The 14,151-nt window shown below is 42.8% G+C and overlaps 1 protein-coding gene across 5 annotated transcripts in view; it reads left to right on the forward strand.

Moving 5' to 3' along the window:
• The first annotated feature begins 3,963 nt into the window (after positions 1–3,963).
• The window catches only part of ckap5 (cytoskeleton associated protein 5), a 104,556-nt gene continuing 94,368 nt past the window's right edge, over positions 3,964–14,151 (forward strand). For 2 of the 5 annotated variants that reach the window (XM_048606961.1, XM_020512426.2), the window contains exon 1: positions 4,044–4,169. The gene's annotated coding sequence lies outside the window, so the exon portion shown is untranslated. The other 3 variants (XM_048606958.1, XM_048606959.1, XM_048606960.1) reach the window with 3 other exon arrangements.

A 14,151-nucleotide genomic window follows, 5' to 3' on the forward strand; every position in this document is an offset into this window, starting at 1 on the left:
AATCTGTACTGAACAGACTAGCCGTAATTCTCAGACTATGTCCTCTAGTTCTAGAATCTGAAAACGGTTGAAATAATTTATCTTTACCTACTGCATCTTTTCCTGTTAATATTTTGAAGGCTTTGATCAAATCACCCATAACCTTCTAAATTCTAGGGAAAACCGGCCTAATTTGTATAATCAGAGGAGCAGGCAAGTTGATGTTTCGCATCAGGACCCTTCTTCAGAAATTTTGAGTTGTCAACTTTTCTGCTCCTCTGATGCTGCCTGGCCTGCTGTGTTCCTCCATCTCCACACTGTGTTGTCTCCGACTCCAGCATCTCCAGTTCTTGCTATCTCTAATTTGTGTAATGTCTCCTCATGATTTAAGCCTATAAATCCAGATGTCATTCTTGTAAACCTATATTGTACTCCTTCCTAAGTTAATAGGTCCATCACAAGGCCTTCTAGATCTTCCCACTGTTCTTCCTCTCAGTACAAAATTATATTGTCAAAGTAGGAGGCTCACTGTGTGAACTGTTACCTCTCTTTATACCTGATTCCTATTGTTGCTGTTACACTGCACTACCGTTTAACATCTGATATAGTTGCTCTCTTCTCTTCCTCCCGACGATGATTTTGATTCAACATGTTCAAGTGACATAACTGATTCTTTTTCCTGCAATCTGGAGTATATATCAAATGAGTCATTTTATTACCCCTCCTAATTACCTTCCATGGATCACTGAATTACACTTTTACACACTAATACCTTGTCTCCTGGTTGAAATCTTCTAGTTGCAGCAGGCTTGCCTGCCAATCCCTTCTTCTCTGCTTGTGATGTTTTTAAATACCTACATTTCTCTAGAAACAATGACACATAATCCAACATTGAGGATTTGACATTTTTGCCTTAAAAACTTCTCTGTTATCAATAAAATGGTCTTTTTATCTCATGACCATTGATCAATTTGAATGAACTAAACAGAGTAGATTAATTTACTGTGTCATTAGGTTATTTGTATCTTTGGCCCTGACAGGTGCAAGTACTTTCACAAAGGAAGAAACAAATCCTAACTGTTTCTTCAAGCCTAGTGTCCTTATGGAAGCTGGTTGTAAAAAAAAAAGTGACTCTAGAAAGGAAAACAGTCGTTCCAGAAAAGGGTCTTCCTCCTGCCTGACTTCTGGCACAGCATCCTAGCAGTTGGACAATGCCATTATATCCAGCATTCTCAATGCAGCATTAGACAGGGTATCCATTCACATCAGTTAAATACTGTAGATCACAGCATGTAAGACAACACCACCATTTTTCAGTATGAAAAATCACATTTTTGCACATGCTTGATATATAGGTCAACCTCCATTTTCTGTCACAATGTGTTTTACTCTCTTTACTAATAAGCAGCACTTGTTAATTGAACATTTCACTTACTAGTATTTAAATTGAGTGCAAGAAATCAAACAGGCAACATAGGATGTGTTCTGAATGTGCATGGGGAGGGGGTGGTTATGACAAGCCTATACAAAGAACCCAAATAGCAAATGATAAAGATGGTGATCAACTGCACCATTCTTCACCTATATATTTGACATTTAAATTGACTGTCATTTTTAGGTTCATTTTTCAAGGCTTCAAAATTTGACTGATTAACAGTAATCTGTGCTCTGGAATTCTGAAGGTTGGGCAGACGTGCTAGTGTATAGTACAAAAATGTCCTGCTAGTTGGGATTAGTGTTGAAACAAGATTGGTCCCATTATCTGTACTTAAAACATTAGCCTATTTTTTCTTCACCACCCCCCCATCCTGATGCTGATAATTCATAATTTGATATAGTCCCACAGACAGATAGGTTATGATGTTTTATAATTTGCAGATATTTGTGTAATTGTTTTACATTCAGCAGCACCAGGAAAGCCCATAATAGACAGCGGGTTTCCTCAATCACCGAGTAGTACTGTCCTATCCTAATTTCCTAAAGGATGGCCTAGGGATCATAACAGAAGACCCTTATTTCCTAAATTAGTAACAGAAATATTACATTTCCACATTTCTCACCCTGTAAAATTCTCATCTCTTTGTAGAAGGCAGACTTAAAATGCACTCTGGCATGAGGCACAGCTTCAGACCATTAGTTTGTTTAAATGCATTGGCCTAGAGGTATTATCACTACACTGTTAATCCAGAGACCTAGGTAATGTTCTGGGTGCCCAAGCTTGAATTCAATAAAAAATTGGAATTGAGAGTCTAATAAAGACCAAAAATCAATTGTCACGGAAAACACACACCTGGTTCACTAATGTACTTTAAGGAAGGCAACTGCTGTCCTTACCTCATGTGACCTCCATGTGACTCCAGACACACATCAAATGTGATTGATTCTTAAATGCTCTCTGGGCAATTAGGGATGGGCAGTAAATGCTGTCCCAGCAAGCAACATCCACATCCCATGAACAAATTAAAAATGTTTCCATGGTTAGGGCATGGGAGGCAATGGCCCAGTGGTATTATTGCTGGACTGTTAATCCAGAGACCCAGATAATGTTCTGGGGACCTGGGTTCAAATCCCACCACAGCAGATGGTGGAATTTGAATTCAATAAACATCTGGAATTAAGAATCTAATGACGACCATGAATCCATTGTCGATTGTTGGAAAAACCCATCTGGTTCACTAATGCCCTTTAGGGAGGAAACTGCTATCCTTATCTGGTCTGGTCTCCATGTGATTCCAGACCCACAGCAATGTGGTTGACTCTTAACTGGCCTCTGGGCAATTAGGGATGGACAACAAATGTTGCCTAGCCAGCGACACCCTCATCCCATGAATGGATAAAAAAGCATACATTTCCTGCATCATTTGGGTGGTGAAATTAATAAAGATTAGCTGACATTCTCCAGCTTAAACTTCCAACATTAACTGGCCTCAGCTTAGATAGCTCTCAGTTCACTCTTTAACATGGGACAGAGATTCCTGGCTCTTAGATCAAAATACATTGTCCGTTGAATGCACATGGCACCTATTTCACGCATATTAGTTGGTCATCCGGAAGATCATTTTGCCTGTTAGCCTGAAATGCCTATTCTTCTTCCTCAGAGACAGTTCCCTTTGGATCGAGGATGACTTGCTTCCACTCTGGTTGGATGGGCTTGGAGATGACTGATAAGTGCATTGCACACTCGACTGACTGCCACATGTAGGCCAGGTTGTGAACGAGAGATAGTAGGAACTGCAGATGCTGGAAAATCTGAGATAACAAGGTGTAGAGCTGGATGAACACAGCAGGCATGCTGCTTGGCCTGCTGTGTTCATCCAGCTCTACACCTTGTCATCTCAGGTTGTGAACGATGTGATCATTTAAATTCAAGGGTCTCCTCTTTGTTCATTGAGCAGGTGGCGTTACTGTCCTGTCCAAACATTGAGCTGCCATGATATTACCCCATCAGCCAACCCCAAAACCTGAGAAGCAGACCGAACTATGTGCACTTTTATGTACTGTACTCCAGAAAAAAGACCATTTAACCAACACAAGTGATGCAAACCAGAATAAAATCTGATTTGCCACAAGGACGCGCTTTGATGGGCTGGAGGGAGGGGGGGGTGAAATTTGAGAGGGGCGGTTTTAGTGCCATTTTATCAGATGCATTTTTCCAATAGATTTCGAAATAACCGGCCAGATACATCCTACACATTCGCTCTCAAATTCGATTTTTTTCCCAGCCTCCGACGGTGACCTGAGAAGACGAAGCGGCTCATATCTCTATAAACAAAGAGATGACACCTTGAAAAAGACGAGAGGAGTAGCACCAACGGTCGCCTCTGGCGAAGCCGCCCGGCCAAACCATCAAACAAAGTCCCGCCCCCCCCGGAGCCCTGCTGCCTTCGGTGACCACCCACGGGCGGTTTCGTATTCCTATTGGTCATACGAACTATCAATCCACATGTCCACCCCACCGACGCGGCAACCCAGTGGATTTGAATCTGTCCAATGGGAGAAGCGGTTACAGATTTGCCTGGCGACCAATCAGGTGGAGCGTTGCTCGTGCGGGTGGGTGTGTGAGGGGGCAGGTTGGGGAAAACGATAATTTCAAACGCGCGTCTGCACTAACGGTCCCGTTCAACGGTGAAGGGCGCTTCTGTTGTTTTCAAATAAAAAGCAGGCGCACCGGCGGGACTGCGATCGGATCGGTAAGGCTGAAGCGAACGGGGGTAGGCTTGTTGTTTATGCTCCCTTGTCGGTATTTATGAAATAAATGGAAGCGTCACAGAAAGGTGAACTCCATTTTCTCCTCCTCTGGCGTGCGGGCCGGGACAATGAAGCCGGGGTTTGTCGCTGCTTCCTTCCCCCAAAAGCTACCTCCGCTTCCTAGACCTAGGGCTCTGGGAGCCTGACAGCGAGCGCCTTGTCTGGCGGGCTCGGTTTAATCCTGTCACCGCCGCCCCTCGGTGTTTGTGAGGCCGGGCGGGAGGCGGTAGTGGGGGAGGGGGTTGGAGGCCCCGCCTTAGCTTGGGGAGCGGGGGGTTGGTGGTGCTCTTGGCTTCAAACCCCCTCGTTCTCCCTGTAAGTTACCATCTAGAAAAAGATGGATGTGTTTCATGGGCGATTGCGGAGAGCGGAATGATGAGGGCACTCGATCATCGCCACCAGCCTTTTTCCTCCCTCCTTCTCTCTTTTTCTCTCCTTTTCCACACCCGTACCATTTGGATGCATATTTTTATTTTGGGCTGGAGGAGACAAGCCGGATCCTTTAATTTCAGACCGGTTCCTCACCTCTTGAGGCTTTCAAGAGCCACTTGAGGCCTTCGGACTTGCTGAGTGGAAAGCTTGGGTAGGGTGGAGAAATCTGGAGATACTGTACCTTTGGGATGGGGTATGTGGAGCCCATAGTCTTTCATGGTATCCTCGGATTCCCATATTGCTGTCCTCTTTTTAAAAATGGATGTTTCTGGCCCAACGGTTTTGCTCCTGTTTTTTAAAATCCCCTTCCCTTTCTAAGGTGCCTATTGTTTAAAGGGCCTGGTTCAGACAACTGTGCGTATTCCCCAGGCCTGCTCCTGTGATGGCAACAGCGCAGTCATGCGGTTTCCACCACTCCAAAATAAATGACTTGCAGTATTTGCATATGATGGTTTAAAAATAATGTTGACATCGTAACCAGGTAATTCTTCCCGCACCTCTGAGCGGCGCTACATTGACCCCTCCCTGTGCCCATCGATAGCTCCTCTGATGCTGCTTGGCCTGCTGTGTTCATCCAGCCCTGCAGCTTGTATTTATAAATGCGTTTTAAGCAACATCGCTGCTCCTTCACCTACAGTAATCTGAAGCTCTTTTATAATCTCGATTATTGTTCATCATGAATTTGTTTTGATTGGGACCGTTTTTTTTGTAGTATGTGGACCTGCAAGAGGTGAATGACATTTGAGTAGCATCTGAGTCAGATGAGCTTTGATTTGATAATCTTTTGGGGGAATTCTTTAATTGTTTTGGCTTTGGCAGATAAATATTTATTTAACACTTGAAAGTCCAAGGACACTCTAACCATTAAGCCTTGATTCGTAAGTGTTATTCTTGGTTGGCTAGAGCACTTTAACAGCACTTTTGTTAATGGGATAAAACAGTATGAAGCTGGAAGAACACAGCTGGCCAGGCAGCACGAGAGGAGCAGGAAAGTTGATGTTTTGCGTCAGGGCCCTTCTTCAGAAGCGCTGATTTCCTAAGCATGTTGAATGAACGTTACTGGTCAGTAATTTGACTTGTGGCTACTGGTGGACTCTTTCAGGCAAGATTCTGTCAAACAATAATGTATCACCCTCTGCATCAGGGGCCTTTTCTCCCCTTGATCAGTCAAATTCAAATAACCGTTAATGAGAAGTGTTGAATCTGAACCAGGAAGTGTAAATTGAAATTTGAATTCAAAGTCCAGTCAGGCAAAGGAAGCAAAATTATTGGAGGGCAAGGATTGTATTGATAGAGGTAAATATTATTTCAGTTAATTTGCTTGTTGAGAGTATTTTAGGGTTTTTAAACTTTTGATCTTTTAAAAAGTTTAGCTAAGTTGAACTTTAATTGTAATTGTTTCTTTCAATGTTTGCCCATCTTAGACCTTTTTTGGTGGTTTTGCTAACAAAGTAGGTAGAGTCTTGCTGTGTATTGCTCTTACTGTGTATTGAGCTTAGGGAATTCACCTGAGAAAGAGACTTTTTTTTTAAATATTAGTAGAAGGAATGGCAGACAAATCTGAGAATTTAGGTGTGGAGGCATTCATTAAAACTAATAGCTTAAACAAGATATCTACATGATTATAAAAACAAGAATAACATGCAACAAAGTGCAGAAATGCAACTGTTATCAGAGACTCCACAGTTGGGGGATCAGACATTAGAGATGCTATTGAGGATTTAGAAGGAAGTTAGTTGGAGTCATGACAGCAATGGGAAATAATTGGTTAGGCTTGGTTTGTTTCCTTTCAACAAGAGGTATTGCAGCTTCCAAACCCCAACAGCTACTGAAAACTAGACAAATCCTTGTTCTGTGGGAGGTTGACACCACCTGTTCAGGGTTCTTCTATTGTTCTAATGTTTTTAAAAGAAGGCCTAAAGGCCTCTTGAGCTGTTTACTTATTGGCTTTGAGCTGATTGCTCAGCACCTGTTGACCTTTCTTTCCTTTAAAAGGAAAGGACAAAATAAACTCCTCTTTTTAAAAAAAGGAAAGAAGCATCAATATACAAACAAGTGTGGAGCTGGAGGAACACAGCCGGCCAGGCAGCATCAGAGGAGCAGGAAAACTGACATTTCAGATGTGGACCCTCTTCAGAAATGGGGGAGTGAGGAGGGAGCTCTGAAATAAATAAAGAGGAGGGGTGAGGCTGGGGAAGGTAGGTGTGATGGTGGTAGGTGAGTGCAGGTAGGCAGTGGTGGGGATAGGTCAGTGAGGTGGGAGGAGCGGATAGGTGGAGAGAAGACGGACAGGTTAAGGAGGTGGGCATGAGAGGGAGGGTTGATCATGGGTTGAGGCCGGGGGTGGGGAGATTTTGAAACTAGTAAAGTCCACATTGAGACCATTGGGTTGGATGCTCCCAATACGAAATGTGGTGCTGCTCCAGTTTACGGCTGGCGTTGTTGTGATACTGGAGGAGGCCCAGGATGGACATGTCGACAAGGGAGTGGGAGGGGGAGTTGAAGTGGTTCGAGACCGGAAGGTTTTGTAATTTGTCGTGAACTGCGCGCAGGTGCTCTACAAAGTGGTCTCCGAGACTCCGCTCGGTTTCACCAATGTAGAGGAGGGCACATCGGGAGCAGCGGATGCAATAGACCACATTAACGGATGTGCATATAAACACCTGTCTGATGTGGAAGGTTTTCTTGGTCCTTGGATGGAGGTGAGGGGGAGGTGTAGGGGCAGGTGCAGCACTTCCTGTGGTTGCAGGGAAAGGTGCCGGGGTGGTTGGGCTAGTGGAGAGCGGACGAAGGAGTCGCAGAGAGAGTGGTCCCTACGGAAGGCAGATAGGGGTGAGGAGGGAAATATATCCTTTGTTGTGGGGTCAGACTGCAGGTGGCGGAAGTGGTGGTGGATGATACGTTGAATCCGGAGGTTAGTGGGGTGATACGTGAGGACAAGGGGGATTCTGTCTTGATGTGGGGAGGGTGTGTGAGGACAGGAGTGTGGGAAACACGAGATGCGGTCGAGAGCGTTTTCGACCACGAAGTTGGAGAGAAGTTGCGGTCCTTGAAATACGAGGACATCTGGGATGTTTGGGAGTGGAACGCCTCATCTTGGGAGCAGATTACATTCTTGCAGGAAGGTGGGTGAGAGGAGCTGTAGTCTAGATAGCTGTGGGAGTCAGTGGGCTTGAAACAGATATCAGTTTCGAGGCAGTCACCAGAGATGGTGACAGAGGTCGAGGAAGGAGAGAGAAGTATCAGAGATGGTCCAGGTGAATTTGAGGTTGGGGTGAAAGGTGTTAGTAAAGTTGATGAACTGTCCAAGCTCCTCGTGGGAGCGCGAGGCGGCGCTGATACAGTCATCAATGTAGCGGAGGAAGAGGTGGGGGATAGTGGCCAGTGTAGCTGCTGAAGAGGGACTGTTCTACGTAGCCTACAAAGAGACAGGTATAGCTTGGGGCCCATGCAGGTTCCCATGGCAACCACCTTGTGGGAGGAGTTGAAAGAAGTTGTTAAGGGTAAGGATGAGTTTGGTTAAGCGGATGAGTGTCAGTGGAAGGGGACTGGTTGGGCCTGTGGGAGAGGAAGAAGCGGAGGGCTTTTAAGCCAACTGCGTGGGGAATGCAAGTATTCCAGCATCAGCAGTTCTTACTATCTCAGTGAATATACAAAGATAGCTTTGTTTTAAGAATCTTTAGTCTTGTGGTATTAGTAGACTACAGTACATACACACCACATTCACTCTAAGCATGCAAACATTCAATAGTACAGTCCATTGCAATCCGTCTTTTTTCCTGCCATTGAATGCTCCCACCTTCCTTCTTCAAAGTCATAACAATGTGTTGGCAATTACAACATCTCGTTCTGCCACATTGCAAAAATAAGCTGCATCTAAATGATCTGGAATTTTCAGCCCTAAATATTTCCAAGGGGTTATCAGTATATACCATTGTCTCAGACTCATTACTGGCAGCGTAAATGTTGAAATGTTGCAATGCTAGCACTATACTCAAGATCTCCTCAATTTTGGAATATTTCTGTTGATGATTAACCACCTTTTGGAAAACGTGCCCAGTAGGTCTTTCTATCTTCTTGTTGTCTTGCAAAGAACAGCAGCGACATCCTCATCACTCACATCAATAGCTACCTTGAATGGCATAGTGTAGTTAGATGTGGCTAACCATTTTTAGGCTGCCAGATACCTTCTGACATTCCACTGAAATTTTCTGCACTTATTCAGCAAGTCAGTCAGTGGAGCAAACACATTGTTAAAATTTGGAATGAACTTCCAACCAAAACCACTCAGTCCCAGGAATTGTAGTGCTTTCATCTTTGTTGACGGTATGGGAAACTCCCCAATAACCTTTGTCACATGGGGGCATTTGTCAATGTTTGGCCCAGGAAAATTATTTGGGCTTTTGTGAACTCACTCTTGGCCAAGTTTATCACCAAGCCTGCCTCCTGAAGTTGATCAGATAACTATTGTGGATGCTCCAAATGTTCTTTCTGTGTGTGACTAAAAACCACCAGATCACACGACACAATCGGGGGTAATCCTGCAATGACTATTGGTTAATCTTTTGAAGTGTGGCTGGCACATTTTTCATACCAAACGGTATGACTTTAAACTGGTACAGTCCATTCAGTGTCACAAAAGCCAAAATTTCTTTTGCTACTCTAGGTAAAGGTACCTGCCAGTATCTTGAGTAAGTCCAACTTTGAAATATAAGCTGCTTGTCCCACCTTCTCAATGCAGTCTTCCAAACAAGAAATAGGATATGTCAGATTTTGTAACTGCATCAACTTTGCAACAGTCCTCACACAATCCTGGAGTTCCATCTAAGCTTGGCACCATTGCTATGGGTAAGCTCTGTTTGCTGCGACTCAGTTTGATTATATTGTCTTTGAGCATGCAATCAACCTGTTTTTGAACCTATACCAACTTTAGAGTGTTAAATCTATAAGCACGTTGCTTAATTGGAACAGCATTTCTTATATCTACATCTTGTCTAATTAGATTAGTACTTCCCCATTTATTCCCACATCTCCCCATGTGATCATAATAACTTTCAAGTCATTTCCATTTTCCTCCAGAGGGTAACTCGGCAATTTATCCAATTTTTGAGAACTTCCTGATCCTCCAATTTAGTTTGAAGAATGTCCAATTCAGAATCATCTGAACTTGGTCCTTCATTCTATGTAGCCAGTAACACATTCTCCTTTTTGCTTTCCTTTCCTATCAAAATACTGCTTGAGCATATTCACATGACACAGATTTCTCTCTATCTGGTGTTTTATCAAATAATTCCCCTCACTCAATTTCCTTTCAATTTGATAAGGCCCCATAAACCTTGCCTTAAAGGCTAACCTACCACTGCAAGTAACACAAACAGTTTATCTCCACCAGCAAGATTATGAATTTTTGATTCCTTATCTGCTACTTTTAAATGCTGACTAGCCAACTCTCTCACTCTTTAATCTTTCCCTAAAATTTGACACGTAGCTCAAATATGTGGTCTCTGAACTCTGACTCACCAATTTCACCTTAATTAATTTCAGTGGTCCTCTCACCTCATGCCCAAAAACTTATTGAAATGGACTGAATTTAGTTAATTTATTCAGTACATTCCTAATTGCAAAAAGTACAAATGGAATTCCTTTATCCCAGTCCTCTCGTTTCAACTGTAAGCCCTCAAGATGGTATTTAAAATTTGCCACCGTCCTAATGCTTGCTGTGATTCTGGATGTAACGGAGTGGATTTGAATTGTTCTGTTCCTAGGCTGTGCATGTAAACTTCCTTGAATGACTTTGATGTAAAATTTGACTCTTGATCCAGTTGTATTTCTGTGGGCAGTCCCTATCTAGTAAAAATTGAGTAATCTTCTCCAGTACTTTCAAACTGTGTTACTGTGTAATAGAATGGCCTCTGGTAATCATGGTCACCAAATACTGATTCTCACTTTTTTGTTTAGGGCCCCTACTTAAAAATCAATTAAGACTCTTGTAAAAAGGTTTCTCAAAGGTGGGAATGGATTTTAAGTGTGCTGGTTTTATCACTGCCTGACGTTTTCCAATTACCTGACATGTATGGCAAAAGTCAAACACGTCCTTGTGCATTCCAGGCCAATAAAAATGTTTTTGTATTTTGGCTTGAGGTTTTTCTTACTCCGAAATGACCACCTAATGATAATTCATATGCTACCTGCAATACCAACTTCCTGTAACCCACTGGTAATACCACTTGATGAACTTCTGGCCATTTCTCGTCTGCCTGAATGTGATGTCCATTTCCTCCTCCATGTTGCTACTTTAGGCCTGCGACAGAACTGTTAGCATGGGAACAGTGTTGAAGTAACAGGCAACTGGAAGATTGAGGTCATTTTTATGGACAATGTAGATGTTTCACCAAGCGGTCATCCAGTCTGCCTTTCATCTCCCAATGTAGAGGAGACTGCATTGTGAGCAGTAAATACAGTAGGTGACGTTGAATGAAGTGCAGGTAAATTGCTGCTTCACCCAGAAGGTGTGTTCAAGGCCTTGGCGGGAGCAGCTAAATGACAAATGTTGCACCTTCTGCACTTGCGTGGGAAGTGTTGGGAGTAGGACAGGTGTCCAGAGGGATCGATCCCTGTTGAATGCTGACAAGGAAGGGGGAATGTGTCTGAGGTGGTGGAAATGGTACATCTTCCTTCATGCTAGTTATGACGAGAGCCTGTAAAGAGTTTTGCCCCCTGACTTTTTTTATAGTTTGTTAGGGTGCTTTGATGCTATACTTGGTCAAGGGCAGTCACACTCACATCTCTGGAGTGCACCTCTGATCAGTTTTTGAATCAAGGTTGTAATGAAGCCGGGAGCGGAGTGTTCTTAGCACAGCTGAGCATCACTTATATTGTGTCAAGTAATTTGGGGTGATAATTGGTTTCTTTGGATTTGTTCTGCTTTTGTGTATTCAAAACCACCTGGGCTACTTTTCATGGTGGCTACCATTGTTGTCACTATACTGGAAAAGCTTGGCTAGGGGTTCGGCTTGTTCTGCAGCACTGGTCTTTCCGTATTTTTGCTGGAATATTGTCAGGGCCTACAGCCTTTGTGGTATCTAGTGCCTCCATCTGTTCTTGGAGGTTCCTATGGAATGAATCAAATTGCCTGAGAACTGGCACCTGAGATTCTGGGAACCTCTGCAAGATGCCAAGCTGGATTATCCAGTCTGTACGTGTGGCTGAAAATTGTGAATGCTTTCTTTTACACTGCCCTGCTGGTCTTTCACCAGCGTTGAGGATTAAAATATTGATGGAAACTCCTCCAGTGATATTTTTTTCAATTACTATCACCATTCATGATGTGGCAGGACAACGGCGAAGGGTCTAGACCCGACACTTCAGCTTTCCTGCTCCTCTGATGCTGCTTGGCCTGCTGTGTTCATCCAGCTCTACACCTTGTTGTCTCGGATTCTCCAGCATCTGCAGTTCCTACTATCTCTGATGGAATCTATCCCGTTTAGCATTGTGATTGATTTGTTTCACAGAATTTCCTCACCGTGAAGAAGACTTTTTCTCTATGTACTGTGCAGTGGTCACTCTCTTTGACACTGTCATAGACAGATTGATCCATAGGTAGCTAACTAAGGTCAGATACGTACCCCTTTTTTTTTTTTGTTCCTTCATTACCTGCTCCATACCCAGTCTAGTAGCTACATTCTTTCGGATTAGGCCAGTTTGTCAGTAATAATGGTGCTGCGTGACGCTTTGCGATAGACTCCAAATCCCCTACTCAGTAAATTCTGCACCTTAGAGCCACCCTCGTTGTTTCCTCCAAGTAGTGTTCAACATGAAATACTGCTTCATAAGCTGAAGGACTTGAGGGTAGGTGGTAATTAGCAGGGTGCTTCCTTATCCAGGTTTGACTGGATACCGTGAGACTTCATGAGATCGGAATCTTGTGTTGAGGACTCCTCGGGCAACTCCCTGCTGTCACCATACCGTCGTGCTGTCACGTCTGCTAGATCTATTTTGTGGAAACCTGAAATATTGCTACCTGAAATTTATTTAGGTAAAGAATTGGTACAAAGATAAGAATTTCTATTAAGGTTCAGTCCTCTGATTGTAACCATACTAATTCACAGAGAAATTGTGGGCAAATTTCAGCTTGAATTAAAATGTTGCTAAACTGTTGTCTGTATGGGACACTTTATTTATGAAACAGTTCTCAAGATTTATTTTTCCAGTTAAGGAAACTTATCACATTCTCAAAACATTTTAAGATTCAATGCATGCCACTTTATTGTTTGAACTACTTTCTCAACATTTGAAAAGATGGCTTTCATGCGTAAAAGTCAACCTCTCTGATCTATAAGATGTTATATTGGGTCACATTGTATTTTTTTAATGAAAGATTTGAATAAAAGTGAAGCAATATTTGGATCAGATGCCCATTTACAGTAGGGGTGATTAAAATGCTGGATTGCTCCAGAAACATACAGTAATTTGTGTATTGGTTGGGAGTGAGGGTGTTATGGTGGTCTGAAAATAAGTTTGTTTTGGGATGAATAATTCAAGAGGTTGAATGACCTTCCTTATTGTTCAAAATTTGTGATCTTCAGTAGTTTACAGCAGGATGACTCATCTGCCTTCATAGGTTTATGCATTGCATTGCATTGTGCTTTGTCCTCTGGTCACTAATCTGTTCTGCTCTGTGTTCCCTAGCGCATGTGACTACTGATACAACTTGTGATTCAGTCTGTGTGAATTTTATATTATCGGGGGAAAAAAATGCTTGATCCATTGGAGAATCTTTCTCAATGGTCCTTTTCACAGACTTTGAATTTCATGAGTAATGTCTTGTATCTTGATGAGAGATCTTGGGGAAAATCCAGAGGTTTTGCGTTTTGGTGTATTCTCTGCTTGTTTAAATGTTGTACCTTGCAAACTTGCAGGCATAAAAGCTGCTTCCATCTGTTTTCTGTCAAAGCCTCTCATTACTGTACTACCATTCTCGCTGCACAACCACATTTGGTTACCAGATCATTCATAGTCTTGACATTCTTTTTAAACCAGCTCATTGGTGCTTGGTTACTTAGAGCTCTGGACTTGGGTAACAGAAACTTTAGAATGGTATTTTAACTTTGAGGGTTGAATGAGTTAAAATGGTGCCCTGCATACTAGGTTAATGATGTTTGATTGAAAACTTGCTGGTGAAGTTAAGTTGGCATATATTTAGTGTTTTTTTTTGCATGCACAGGTATTGTGTTAGCATGCATTTCTACCCCACTGAAAAAGTTAGATTTATTTCCCAGCTCATTTTGGGAGTCATGATTTGCCAGTGAAAGATTTAGCCTCCCTTATCCAAAAGGGCCATACATTGGAAAAATAACAAACTCTTTGAAATGAGATACAAATAATGCTGCAGGCAGCATATACAAAGTAAAATGGAGATAATGGTAATAAGGTGAACTGCCACAGCTGCGGCTTTCATCAGTTATTTGAATGCAGGATGGTTGGTGGCCAAGC

The sequence above is a fragment of the Rhincodon typus genome, chromosome 17 (assembly GCF_021869965.1).
Source record: "Rhincodon typus isolate 14 chromosome 17, sRhiTyp1.1, whole genome shotgun sequence".
NCBI lineage: Eukaryota > Metazoa > Chordata > Chondrichthyes > Orectolobiformes > Rhincodontidae > Rhincodon > Rhincodon typus.